This window comes from Palaemon carinicauda, chromosome 38, assembly GCF_036898095.1.
Source record: "Palaemon carinicauda isolate YSFRI2023 chromosome 38, ASM3689809v2, whole genome shotgun sequence".
NCBI lineage: Eukaryota > Metazoa > Arthropoda > Malacostraca > Decapoda > Palaemonidae > Palaemon > Palaemon carinicauda.
The window spans coordinates 67889132-67902426 of NC_090762.1; the positions used below are offsets into that span (position 1 = coordinate 67889132).

Here is a 13295-nt window from a genome sequence, read left to right on the forward strand (position 1 = left end):
ATCGGCGAGCGGGCGCGGGAAACCATCGGTACCTGCGCACGGACGATTGTCGGCGCTTACACGCGTAAGAAGATCGTCGGCGCTTGCGCGCGGAAGAAGATAGTCGGCGCTTGCGTGCGTAAGAAGATCGTCGGCGCTTACGCGCGTAAGAAGATCGTAGGCGCTTGTGCGCGTAAGAAGATCGTCGGCGCTTGCGAGCGTAAGAAGATCGTCGGCGCTTGCGGGCGTATGACGATCGGCGCGCGCTAGTAGGTTGAAGGGTCAGCTGGCAGGACGATCAGGAACAGGGATGTGTCCTAAAAAGAGGGCGGACATCCCCCGATGAGGACCGTAAGCAGGTCTGCTTTAGAGTCCAGGGCCGAAGTCCTTCGTTGCAGCGCAAGGTTGCACTGGTGGATCGGTAGGTCAGCTGGCAGGAAGATCAGGAACTGGGATGTGCCCTTTGGAAGGGCCAGCATCCACCGATGGGACTGTAAAAGGTCCGTGTTAGAGTCCAGGACCGAAGTCCAAAGGACCATGTTGCAGCACAAGGTTCAGGTTACTGGAAGTTCTGCCTGATTCTCCGAGGCGGAGTCTCTATGAGAGACCTCTCCCGCGAACGAGAGAGGTGCCCTTCGTAGAAGAGACTTGAAGACACTCGTGGTGACGCCCCTTAGGGTCATTGGATCAGCAAGCTGACCTTATCAGTAGCAATCCTCCGAAGAGGAGTCTCTATGAGTGGTCTCTCTCGCGAAGGAGAGAGGTGACACTTCGTAGAAGAGACCTGAAGACACTCGTGGTGACGACCCTTAGGGCTGGTGGATCAGCAAGTTGACCTTAGCAGTAGCGATTCTCCGAAGAGAAGTCTCTATGAGTGGCCTCTCTCGCGAACGAGAGAGGTGAACACTTCGTAGAAGAGACTTGCCAAGACTGTGCTCCACCCCTGAAGGAAGAGAAACTCAGCAAGGGGGGAGAAAAGTCTGGCCGCAGGGCAGCAACAGTAGTCGAAGGCGATGAATTTATTAAGGTATGGGGAGTTCTCCCTCTGAAGGGAGAATACCTCACACCTGGGGAGGAAACCTCCCTCGGAAGGGAAGTTGTCCAACCCCTGGAGGCGAACCTCCATTAGCGTTCTAAGATGATCTGAAGTGCTGGCATGTTGTCACGGGAGAACTTCTAAGAGAAGGGATAGCGCCCATGACGACGTCCTCTGAGGGACGGCAGCGACAGCAGAATCCCCAGGCATGAACAGGACAGCTCTGCTTCGTTGGCACTCTCTAGTCGAACAAAGAAAAACTGCATGGTTAACTGGGAAAATAATATTAAATAATTATTTTAACAGAAATTCCCTAGGGAGGAACTCCGAAGAGGAACCCCGAGGGAAAAACATAAAATAAGAATTAAGTATGCGCCCACCTTCTCCAGATGACATCCACGGGAGAAGGGGGCGACGAAGTAACTGTAATAAAAACAGAATTATAACAGAATTATAATTATCTAATCGTCTAAGAATATAATAGTTTGAACCACTGAGCCCCCGAAGGGAAGTGTTCCCCATGGAAAAAGCTGAAAAGTTAAAATACAATTAGATTTCACTAAAAATAATTGAAACAAACAAACGGAATAGGAATCTAACCCGCAACGGGAAAGGAGCTACCGTAATAGTAAGTAGTTGTAGTAAAGGTGAACGACCTCGAGTAGAGAGAGACCATAGTCAAGCTAAAAAAAAGGCCACATTCCCTTCGCTGAGAATCCAAGTTTCCCGTAGGAAAAGAGGAAAAGCGAAGATAATAGATGAATGAAGAGGGTCCAGGCGATGACGCCCCTGCGGCGGCAGAGTTAACGTAAATATGTCGACGGGAAGACCGATGGACCAGAGAGGGAGAGGTCGATCCCCACGAAGCGGAACTGTGGTGGCCTTGCTATGCAAGTGTCGTTGTCGTACATCACACACACAGCACAAACACTGAAAAGAAAACTTACTACATTTCTATACCCAAATATATACATAAACATAAAGAATGTTTATACAGTATATATACTACAAGTATAAGAAAAAGTAAGTAAAAAGACAAAAATTAATGGCATTCCAAAATAGGCAAGGAGAGAGAGAGGCAACAACCGTTCTCGCTCCGAACAAAAGTAAAGTGAGCTCAAGCACAGGTGTGTGTGTGTGTGGGGGGGGGGGGAAGGCTACCCTTCTACCCTCCGCTAACTAGCGGTGGGGTAGTAAACCCTCGTTAAAATTTTAATGGCTCGTCATTTCAGCTACGCCGAAAGTAATAACCCCTATTAAATAACGTGATTTGTATGTCAGTTACGGAACAACTGAGTCTTTTAAGCTTTACTTCCAGCCTCATTCACCCCCTAAGTGCTAGGTGAAGGAAGGTCACTCCCCCCCACCCACTAGTAACTACCGACACCTAGCAATAAAGTTCAAACAGATCCATTCCAGCTACACTGAAATCATACTCCTATTAAACAGATTTTGAGCGAAGCGAAAAATCTATTTTTGGGTGAGGTAGCCATGTCGTCCCGATGGAAGTTCCTTCATTAGTAGCTTCCTAGGTATATTTGACTACAGTGATATATCCCAGAGAATTTACCAAAGGTATCCAGAATTCTAACTCCTGGAGCGAATATCCCTTAAAATTTTAAAAAGGGATATCGCGTAATATCAGAAGACGTATTCTTGACATGTCTCATAGCTATCTACACCCCTAATAGCGCTTTCGCTTTGAGGGGAAAAGTGGCAAGAATAAAGGAGAGTCATTAAAGAGGCGATGCTCCTACCGTACTGTAAATAATGCGCTAAATCGCCACCGCGCGGTGCCACTAAGCCATTCTTTATAGCTTTGTAGGTTTTTGCAGATACAGTACCATAGGGAGGGATTCATTATCCTTTTGTCAAAAAGAGGGTGGGTCCATCAGGACGACATGGCTACCTCACCCAAAAATAGATTTTTCACTTCGCTCAAAATCCATTTTTTGGGCTCAGGCCATGTCGTCGTGATGGAAGTTTACCAGAGCATTAATGTATCTGGATTTTCAATAATGCCATTCATCTCGAGATAAATTTTTCCTTTCAATCTTCTAGACCTAGAGACACTTGATGTTACCGTTATCCATCAATCAGCTGATCATGAAATATGTCAGTGCTTCCTGCCCCCTACAGGGAAGAGTCTGGGCAGACTCAAGGAAAAAACCCGAGGATTGTGCGTTCAAGGAAACAATCTAGCAAACAGTTTGTATATTAGTGTCATCATATACGTAAAGAATAATTTGTACTTGGATGGTATTGACCTGTGCAGGTTACTGGTACCTCCCGGGTCTGTTGTTAAAGAGACAGACAGGTTTATATACGTGTAGGAAACCATAAACAGTAAAATGAACAGTCTAGTATAATCAGTTCTAACCTGTTTGCTTGGAACAATAGTAATCTTAATAATCTCTTAAATATTAAAAGAATCAAGGATGCTCTGACTTTATTCTTAAACTAGAATGTTTGAGGCAAAAGAGACGTAAAGATTCCTTCTATTGTTTATTACAATAAATTTAGAAATCATAGTTGTATTTAATTACATATTACAGTACACTGAACAATTCTGCATAGAAGCATAAACAGTAATAACAGAAATAAAAATCAGTTTCACCTGAAAAGGAAACACCAGCCACTCTATGGGAAATATAAGAATTTCACTATGTATTCTGTTGTTACTAGGAACACTGTGCATATAGGTATGCCTGGCACTTGTGTCAGTCTGTTATGCTTAAAGTCACCCGTGTAAATAGAACAGTCTATAGTGTCATCACTAAACACAATACTCAACATGATATGCCTTGAGAGTCTATCATGTACACCCTTCACTACAAGTCCCAAATAGTGCACTGTTCTTCGCAGTAATCAAGCGGCAGGTTTTATTACACTGCCTGCTGCCACCACATGAAATTTTATTTCTTGCAATTGCTTCGCGTAGTGTTTGAAGAAAATTCTGGACGACTTCCATCCAGTATAAGCACGAAGGTTTTCAAATGACATCGTCTGAAAGAAATTCAGAGACGAGGCAACTTTTCTCAGATCATGACCTGCGGGTGTACTGTCTGGATCCGCTCTGCGTATAAAATAGGTGATTTTCACCCTTAACTGTTTCAAGGATAACGTTGAACTGGAAGTCTCTCCCCCGAAAAGCTGACCTCCCTTAAAGTCTGAAGTTCTACGAAGATAGACCTTTAGGCATTCCTTCAGAGGGCAGCTCGTTCTTGGCGAGAAACGTCGGGTCCGGAAAGAGGTTCAGTTCTCCGCTGTCTGTGAACTGAATGTGGCCATCATCCCTCGGGAGGGCCACTATTTCACTAACTCTGGCTCCTGAGGCTAGGCCAAATAAGAATATCACCTTTTGAGTTGAGTCTTTCAGCGAGCAATCTTCATTGTTCAGGGTTGATGCTAAGTGAAGAACGTTATCCAAAGACCATGAAATGGGCTTTGGAGGAGCTGCGGGCCGAAGTTTAGCGCAGGCTTTAGGAATCTTGTTGAAGATTTCATTGGAAAAGTCTACCTGGAAGGCGTAAAGCATTGGTCTGGCAAGGGCAGATTTACATGTAGTAATTGTATTGGCTGCTAAACCTTGTTCATGAAGATGGATGAAGAAGGACAAACAGAAATCCGTAGAAATCTCCTTAGGTTTCTTCGCCTTGACAGGGGCCACCCACTTCTTCCAGGAAGACTCATATTGTCTTCTTGTTGACTTTGACTTGTATTCTTCTAAGAAGTTAATACTGTCCCTAGAAATCCCAAACCGTTTCTTGACCGCTAAGGCGAGAAAATCATGATATGAAGGTTCTGGGTTTTCTCTGATGAAGCTGAGACAGTCAATTTCTACACTTGCTGAGTCAGAACTGGGTCCGGCAACGGGATCAGCTTCAGGCGTAGTTCCGTTACTAGAGGGAACCAGACGCTGTTGGGCCACTATTGCTGCTGTCCCTCCAAAGGATCTCAGTTTGTCGAGGACTTTCAGCAGAAGATTGGTTGGAGGGAATAGGTAGATCTTGGACCATCTGTTCCAATCTATGGATATTACATCCATTGCTTCCGCTAGAGGATCCTCGTACGGGGCTACGTACCGGGGTAGCTTCTTCTTGTCGCTCATTGCGAAGAGGTCTATCTGCAGTCCTGGGACTTTGCGTAATATGAAAGAGAATGATCTTGCATCTAGGGACCATTCTGACTCTATCGGGTTGATCCTGGATAGAGCGTCCGCTGTCACATTGCGGAACCCTTGAAGGTGGACTGCTGACAAGTGCCATCTCTTCTTCTCCGCTAGAGGGAGGATGGCCAGTATCACTTGGTTTATGTGAGGCGGATCTTGAGCCCTGTCGGTTTAGGCATCTCATTATGACTTCGCTGTCTAGAACCAGACGGATGTGGATTGAGCAGCGGAGTTTCAGTTTCTTCAGAGAGAGAAAAACTGCCATGGCTTCCAGAAAATTGATGTGGAAGGTTTTGAAGAGGGGAGACCAGGTTCCTTGGACTTTCCAATGATGAGAATGACCTCCCCACCCTTCTTTTGGGGCATCCGTGTGAACGGTGACTGACGGTGGAGGTGGTTGTAAGGGTACCTTGTTTCTTAGGTTCTTGGCCTCTGACCATGGCCTGAGTAGTGATCGCAGACGATTTGGCATCGGTCTTTGTAGATCTCTCCGAGCGTTTGTTGCATATTTTCTCCTAACTTCTGATGCATCTTTTAATTGTGCTCTCAATACTGGATCTGTCACTGAGGCAAACTGGAGGGACCCCAACACTCTCTCCTGTTGACTTCTTGATATCCTGGCGGATTGAAGGAGTCTTTTGACAGATCCTGCTATCTCTTTCCTCTTCTTTGACGGAATGGAAAGGCAGTGTGACTGAAAGTCCCAGTGGACGCCCAGCCACTGAAACTTTTGAGCTGGAGATAGCCGAGATTTTTCCAAGTTGATCTTGAATCCTAAGTGTTCCAGGAACCCGATCACTTCCTTGGAACCTTGCATGCACTCTTCCTCGGATGCTGCCCACACCAGCCAGTCGTCCAGGTAGGCTACCACCTGGATTCCCTTTAGGCGTAGTTGATGAATGACTGCATTCGCAAGCTTGGTGAATACCCTTGGAGCTATGTTCAGACCGAAGGGCATGGCTCTGAAAACATACTTTCTTTTTTGTAGTTTGAATCCCAGGTAGGGGGAAACTTGACGGCTGATTGGAACATGCCAGTACGCATCCATCATGTCTATGGAGACTGTGTATGCCCGTTTGGGCAAAAGGGTCCTGATATGTTGAAGCGTCACCATTTTGAACTTGAAGTTCACTATGAACTTGTTGAGTGGTGATAAGTCCAGAATGACCCTGAGCTTTTCAGAGTCCTTCTTCGGAACACAAAATAGCCTTCCTTGGAATCTGATGGACTTCGCCTTCCTTATTACTCTTTTGTTCAAGAGTTCCCGAACATATTCTTCAGTATGGGGGTTGAGTGTTGGAAGAATTAATGGAAGTTTGGTGGAGTTGAGCTCCAACTCCACCCTAGTCCGTTCTTGATTAGGCTGTGGGCCCAGGGATTGAAGGTCCAACGATCCAGGAAGAGGAAAAGTCTCCCTCCTATCAGTAGCATCTCACTTTGAGTGCTGGTTGGAGGATTTACCTCCTTGGCCACGTCCACCTTTGTTGCCCCTACCTCTGAAGGGGCGTCTAGAGGATCCTCGAAAGGAGCCTCAAGACTTCGGCCTAAAGGTTGTTGACTGCCTTTCAAAAACTGGGGTGAACACAGGCACTGGGTCGCCAGCGTTTGGGGCACCAGTTGGAAGGTGGTGGGTGGTTGTGCCACCGTCTGGGGCACCGTGGCCACGGGAAGCTGTTGCTGTTGTCTCGGCCGAGAGGGCATTCTTGGTCGTTTCGACTTATTCTTCGGCTGGGGACCCTCATCAGCTGAAGATTTTCTTTTAGAGGACAAGCCCCATTTAGAGAGAAGATTTCTGTTCTCTGTTGCGGCTTTGTCCACGACCTCTTTGACCACTTCGCTTGGGAAGAGGTCTTTTCCCCAGATGTTGGAAGCTATCAGCTTCCTTGGTTCGTGTCTCACCGCAGCCGAGGCAAACACGAACTCTCTGCAAGCCCTTCGGGCTTTAATAAAGTTGTACAGGTCCTTGGTGACTGTCGCCAAATGAGATTTGGCGAAGACCATGTACATGTCTGGGGTATCGGGAATGCTTGCCATAGTCTCTAGGCCAGTCTGCAGAGACATGGAAGCAGCAAGACGTTCTTTTGTCTCCTGTTCCCTGCGCAGGAGAAAGTCTGACAACTTCGGGAGGTCTTCGCCGAACTGTCGTCCGGCAATATCTGCCTCCAGCTTCCCGACTGTGAAGGTGTTGTGGACATCCTTCCAGTCTGCATCGTCTGATCGAAAGGCAAGGGAGAAGGGTCTACACTCTTCCAGTGTAGGGCAAGGTTTCCCTGCCTCAACTGCCTTAAGCCCTTTGTCCATAAAGGGAAAGGCACGTTTGGGGTCAGCAATAAAGGACGGGTGCTTCTTGCTGAGAGCCGGCACCTTGGGGCTAGTAAAGGCCCTCTCCATCAAGGTGGTTGTATATAAGGTATGGGCCTTAGAGAGTTCAAGGACGATGGTCTCCTTCGGCTCTGTCTCCTCTTTGAATGCAGGTTCCGTCTTTAGACGGACATAGCAATCCGGATAGGACCCTTTACTGGGCCAAAACTCAACTTCCTCTACTGGGACAGTGCCCAGTTTCTCTGAGAGGAAGATCTTCCCCCCCACCATAGGCATATGCTCTGCGTACCTCCAGTGGTTGACGTCAGAGAAGGCGGGGAGATCCTTGACGTTTAGCTTCTTCGGGGCTAAACGTGCTGCAACCAGCTGATGCATTTCCGTCCGAAGAGAAGCTTCTTTCTCGGACGATTTCTTCTGAATGTCCTGCACCATAGACAACAGCGAGTGCAACGTACTCGTGATGGAATCTAACTGGGGTGCAGTGGAAGAAGTCGAAGGCACCGGCTCAGTCACCATGGCTGATGATACCGAAATTGTTTCGGTTTTCTCGACTTCGGCCTCAGGTGGTACGTCATCCACCTGATCCAGTTCCTCCACTAGGAGATTGTTCTCAGTCTCCTCCGAGACAACTGACATGTTGTCCTCTAATTGGATGCTCTCCAAGGCATCCGATACTTCAGATTCTACCGGAATCTGGACAAAGGGAATCTCAGGTTGAGCCTGGGGAATAACCGCATCCGAAGATGCTCTAGGGAAAAGACAAGCCCTCATCCTCTCATTAGGAAGGTATGGGCCAGAGGTGTTCTTCTGGAAGCCCCTGACCCATTTTCGTAGCGTCTCCCTTGCTGCGTCCCTTGACTCAGTAGACTTTTGGTCATCAAAAGCCTCTTTCACCAGTTTTTCACAAACGGTACATACCTGTGGGTCCCAGTACTTGAGAGCCCCCTTGGTGACTGTGCAGCGAGCATGGGCCCTGCACATGCCATGGCCGTAGAAGTTCTTACTACGGACCCTGCAAAAGTTGTTCCCCCACTCGGGATGCTCCTCCTGTAAAGAAAGAAAAGCATATAAGTATTCGGTGAAATTCTCAGATTTCAGCATACATATTATTAATAATATTAGCTTAGATAGGAAAGACACCTACATGTGTTTCCTGTCCAGCCCATTGCTATGACCTCCTCCGATATTGAACACTAAATTCTTAACGAATTTAAGGGAAGATGATATCCTTTGATATAGAGTGTCTTCTTAACACAATCTTCTAGGTTCAATATTGGGGATTAAAAACAATAATGGTTAATAACCATTAATTAGTAGAGAATTGCTCTCATATATGTGATGGTCTAACAATAGGCTGCCCATGAAGCACCTTGTAGGTTGGAAAAAACTTTTGGGCTACAACACTGACTGTCAGCAGCATGCCGCCAGTCCTGCCGGGCTAGCCGGCATATGCCGGTCTATACTGGGCTATTGAAGGCAGTTACTGTCTTCAAAGTAATGGACGGCAGGCCGCCGGCCGGCAGCGGCTCTGCCAGCCGGCAGCCGAAGATCCTTCCATCAAGTAGGACCCGGCGGCAAATGTCCAGGTTATGGGTGGCCGGCTGCCGGTCGGCAACTCAGTAGCCGGCAGCCGGTCCCAGTATGTCTATTGTTGTTGGGTCGTCGATCAGCGACACCCATGGTAAGCGGCGGCAGAGCAACTGCCGGCCAGCAGACAATAGACATGGACCAGTAAAAGGAAAGGCAGAGAAAAAGAGAGGATAGAGGAAGGCAAAGGCTCAGCCTTGCCGGCCTACATCCAGAATGAGGGTTCAAGTGGGAGGGGGAATTGTATTCGGGCTTCCACCCAACCATATCCCATCTAAATGGGCCATGGAAGGCAGTCCAAGGGAGGACTGAAGAACACTCTAAAGAATACGAGGGTACCTGCCGACAGCCGGCTCGGCCGCCGACAGACAGGGAACCTCAGGCCAGTTCTACAAATAATCCTTAGGGTCAAATGTAGAATGACAGCCAGGGAGGGTGCTGGCTCATCCAACACGAAAGAGACAGAGGGGAGGGGGTAGATGTCCTATAAGTAAGGTAATGCCCGATTGATTGATTGATTGAAAGTTTTCTGGCATCCTGACATCTAAGGTCATTGACGCCGATACCATTTACTGTATATGAAAATTAAAAGAGAATTCGATTAAAACCATAAAAATTAAGAAGTCATCAAAATAGTTATAGAGTTTTCAGAAGACCTGCTTCTGAAATAAATCTAAAAATTCCGCTCGCATAGTAAGACACATCATGTCCAAGAATCTTGGCAATGATAAACCTGCCATCCTCACCTCGAGCCTCAAACAGATATCTATTTCTTAAGTTAGTAAAATTAGGGCATTCGGTCAACAAATGCCTCACTGTTAAAGGTACTAAGCAGTCCTCGCAGTACGGTTGGTGTTGGCCCTTCAGCAGAAACTCGTGTGTCAACCGTGTGTGACCAATACGGAGACGACAAAGAGTCGTCTCCCATTTTCAGGGAATCATGTTATACCTCCAAGGTGATATGATATTTGTTACTTCCCTCATTTTATTGCCGTCTTGACTGTCCCAGTGCTGTTGCCATTTATCACAAACCAATTTCTTGATGTAAGGTAGGAGATCGTTACATGGAATGGGATACCTCCTTGGTAGCAACTCGGATGCCGCATTCTTCGCCAGTAAATCTGCCTTCTCATTCCCAGACACACCTACATGTGCTGGAACCCAACAAAATCGAACAGTTATACCTTTCCGTCCAATAATAAAAAGCCATTCTAAAATCTTTAAAACTAGAGGGTTACTAGAATTAAAAACTTCTAAAGCTTGAAGAACACTCCTTGCATCACTAAAAATTGTAAAATTACCCTCCTTTTCCAAAGCTATTTTCTCAATAGCGGTTAATATGCCATACAGTTCGGCAGTAAATATGGAAGCTGTTAGAGGAAGTGCACCTCTACAATTAAAATCATTACTATGTACTCCAAATCCAACGCCAGCATCAGATTTGGAGCCATCAGTATATATAAAAGTCGATCCCCTATGTTCTTCGACATGTTCCATAAAAAGAGACCTGGATTCTAAGTCAGTCATATTCTTCTTAACTCCAATAAAGTATTTACAAAAAGATATGTCAGGTAATTTCCATGGAGGCGTTGATGATAACTTGAATGGAAGTACCTTATTTCTAATTATATCCAGACTATTTAAAAATCGTTTCACCCGAAAGCCATAAGGTTGAGGAAATTTTGGGTGCAACTCAAAGTATGATGCGTGTCTTACAAGGCTTGCAGTCTGAAAGGCTAGAGAGCTAGGGAGTCTTTGCATTCTAAACCAATACCGAAGAATGGAAGACATTCGGTAAAGGTCTAGAGGTAACTCTCCAGCATCAACAAGGAGACTTGGGATAGGCGAGGTTTTAAAAGCTCCAGTAGATAATCTAATACCTGCATGATGTATAGAGTCTAATATTTTTAACCGGCTTGGGGTGGCTGAAGAATATACCTCACAACCATAACTAATTTTGGAAAAAATCAAGGCCTTGTATAATTTTAAAATAGTATTGCGGTCTGCCCCCCATGATGTATGGGACAATACTTTTAAGATATTCAGAGCTTCAACACATTTAGCTTTTAGCGCTTTTAGGTGAGAAACCCATGTAAGTCTACAGTCAAATATCAAACCTAAAAATTTGGTTTCCGATACACATGGTATCCGTTGACCTTTAATGTATATATCCGGGTCTGGATGTACTCCCCGGATACGACAAAAATGGACAATGGTAGTTTTACTTGTCGAGAACTTAAATCCATTCATGTCAGCCCACTGGATAATTTTATCAATAGAGAGTTGGATTTTTCTCTCAACCATTGCCATTCTAGTGCCAGCAAATGATATTGAGAGATCATCCACAAATAGTGTTGAGAGAACATCCTGGGGAATGGCTGAGGATATCCCATTAATTGCTAGTGCAAAAAGGGTTACACTCAGCACACTACCCTGAGGAACTCCTTCTTCCTGGCACTTACTCTCTGATAGAGTTTCCCCCACTCTCACTTGAAAAACTCTATGTGAAAGAAATGCCTGAATAAATAGTGGCAGCTCTCCTCTCAATCCCAATTCATGAATGGTTTTAAGAATACCATATCTCCATGTGGTATCATATGCCTTTTCAAGGTCAAAAAATACTGTAACATGGTGCTGTTTGGAAGCAAAGGCTTCACAAATAGATGACTCAAGTCGTATCAACACATCAGTCGTTGAGTGCATTTTTCGGAATCCACATTGAATCGGTGATAAAATACCTTTCTTTTCAAGGTACCATATCAGCCTTGCATTGACCATCTTCTCCATGATTTTACATAAACAAGATGTCAATGCAATAGGACGATAGTTTGCTGCTAAAAACTTGTCTTTACCGGGTTTTAAAAAGGCTAAAATAATGGCTAGTTCCCAAACACTTGGGTAGCTATGATCATGCCATATTCTATTAATAATACTTAAAATAAATAGCTTTGTATTAAAATGTACATGTTTAATCATTGCATATGGAATTCCATCGGGTCCAGGGGCTGTATCGTTGCAATGAGCAAGTGCGGAATCAAATTCTCTTTCAGTGAAAGGAGAATTATACGACTCTTCCCTTCTTGTTGCAAAATTTAAAATTTTCTTTTCTTCAGTGCTCCTATACTGGTGACCAGGGGCTCCTTCACACTTGCTGGATACATTTGAAAAATGATTAGCCAGGGCATTGCTAACTTCATTTGCTTCAGTTACATACTGGCCATTCACCTTCAACACTGGTGGTGGGTTGGGGGTGAATTTGCCAGCTATCTTTTTTACTTTCCTCCACACAGAAGATGGTGGTGTTCTACTGTTAATGGAGGAAACAAAAGACATCCATGACTGGCGCCTTGCTTCTTTCATGGCACGACGGAACTGTGCTCTACATTTCTTGTACATAATTAAATTCTCATCAGTTCGGAGTCTACGCAATCGTGTTAGAGATCTTCTTGTGGCTCTGTGGAGTGCAGTTAGTTCTGAAGACCACCACGGGACTGGTCGTCGTTTGAATAATCCTGTTGTTTTGGGAATTGAATTGACTCCTGCTGTATGAAGAGTTCCATTCAGCAGGTCTATGGCATCATCAATACTTTCAAACTGTTCTGCTCTCCCTTCAATTTCACTTAGCTCAGAAAATTTAACCCAGTCTGCCTTGTCTAGATTCCAACGTGGCGATCTTTGCAAAGGTGGACCCTTGTTGGTGTTTATAATGATTGGTGCATGATCACTAGTATGCCAATCATCTAATGTCCTCCAATCAAAATCAAGAAGGCAGTTAGAGCTTGCAATTGAAAGGTCAATGCATGACAAAGTACCTGTCTGAACATGGAAGTGCATGGGCTCTCCTGTATTAAGGAGCCCCACATCCTCATTCTCCACAATTGATGAGATAATATTGCCCCTTGTGTTGGCCAAAACATCACCCCATAAAGGATGTCTACCATTCATATCTCCCAGTAAGAGAAAAGGTTGAGGGAGTTGTTGAATAACTTCTACTAAATCATCATATAAAATATCATCATTTGGAGGTAAGTACAGAGAGCATATTGTATATTTTCTCCCTATATCAATTTGTACAACAACTGCCTGCAGGGTTGTACGTATAGACATGGGTATTTGGGGAACATCTCGACGAATGTACATGAGACTTCCGCCATGGCTCCCTGCTTGTTGATTATATGGTGTTCTATAGCTAACATACTC

At 45.3% G+C, this 13295-nt stretch overlaps 1 protein-coding gene across 1 annotated transcript in view; it reads right to left on the reverse strand.

Annotated features, from left to right (window-relative positions):
- The window catches only part of LOC137630701 (serine/threonine-protein kinase minibrain-like), a 168105-nt gene that overhangs the window by 46286 nt on the left and 108524 nt on the right, over positions 1-13295 (reverse strand). The gene's annotated exons all lie outside the window — the stretch shown is intronic.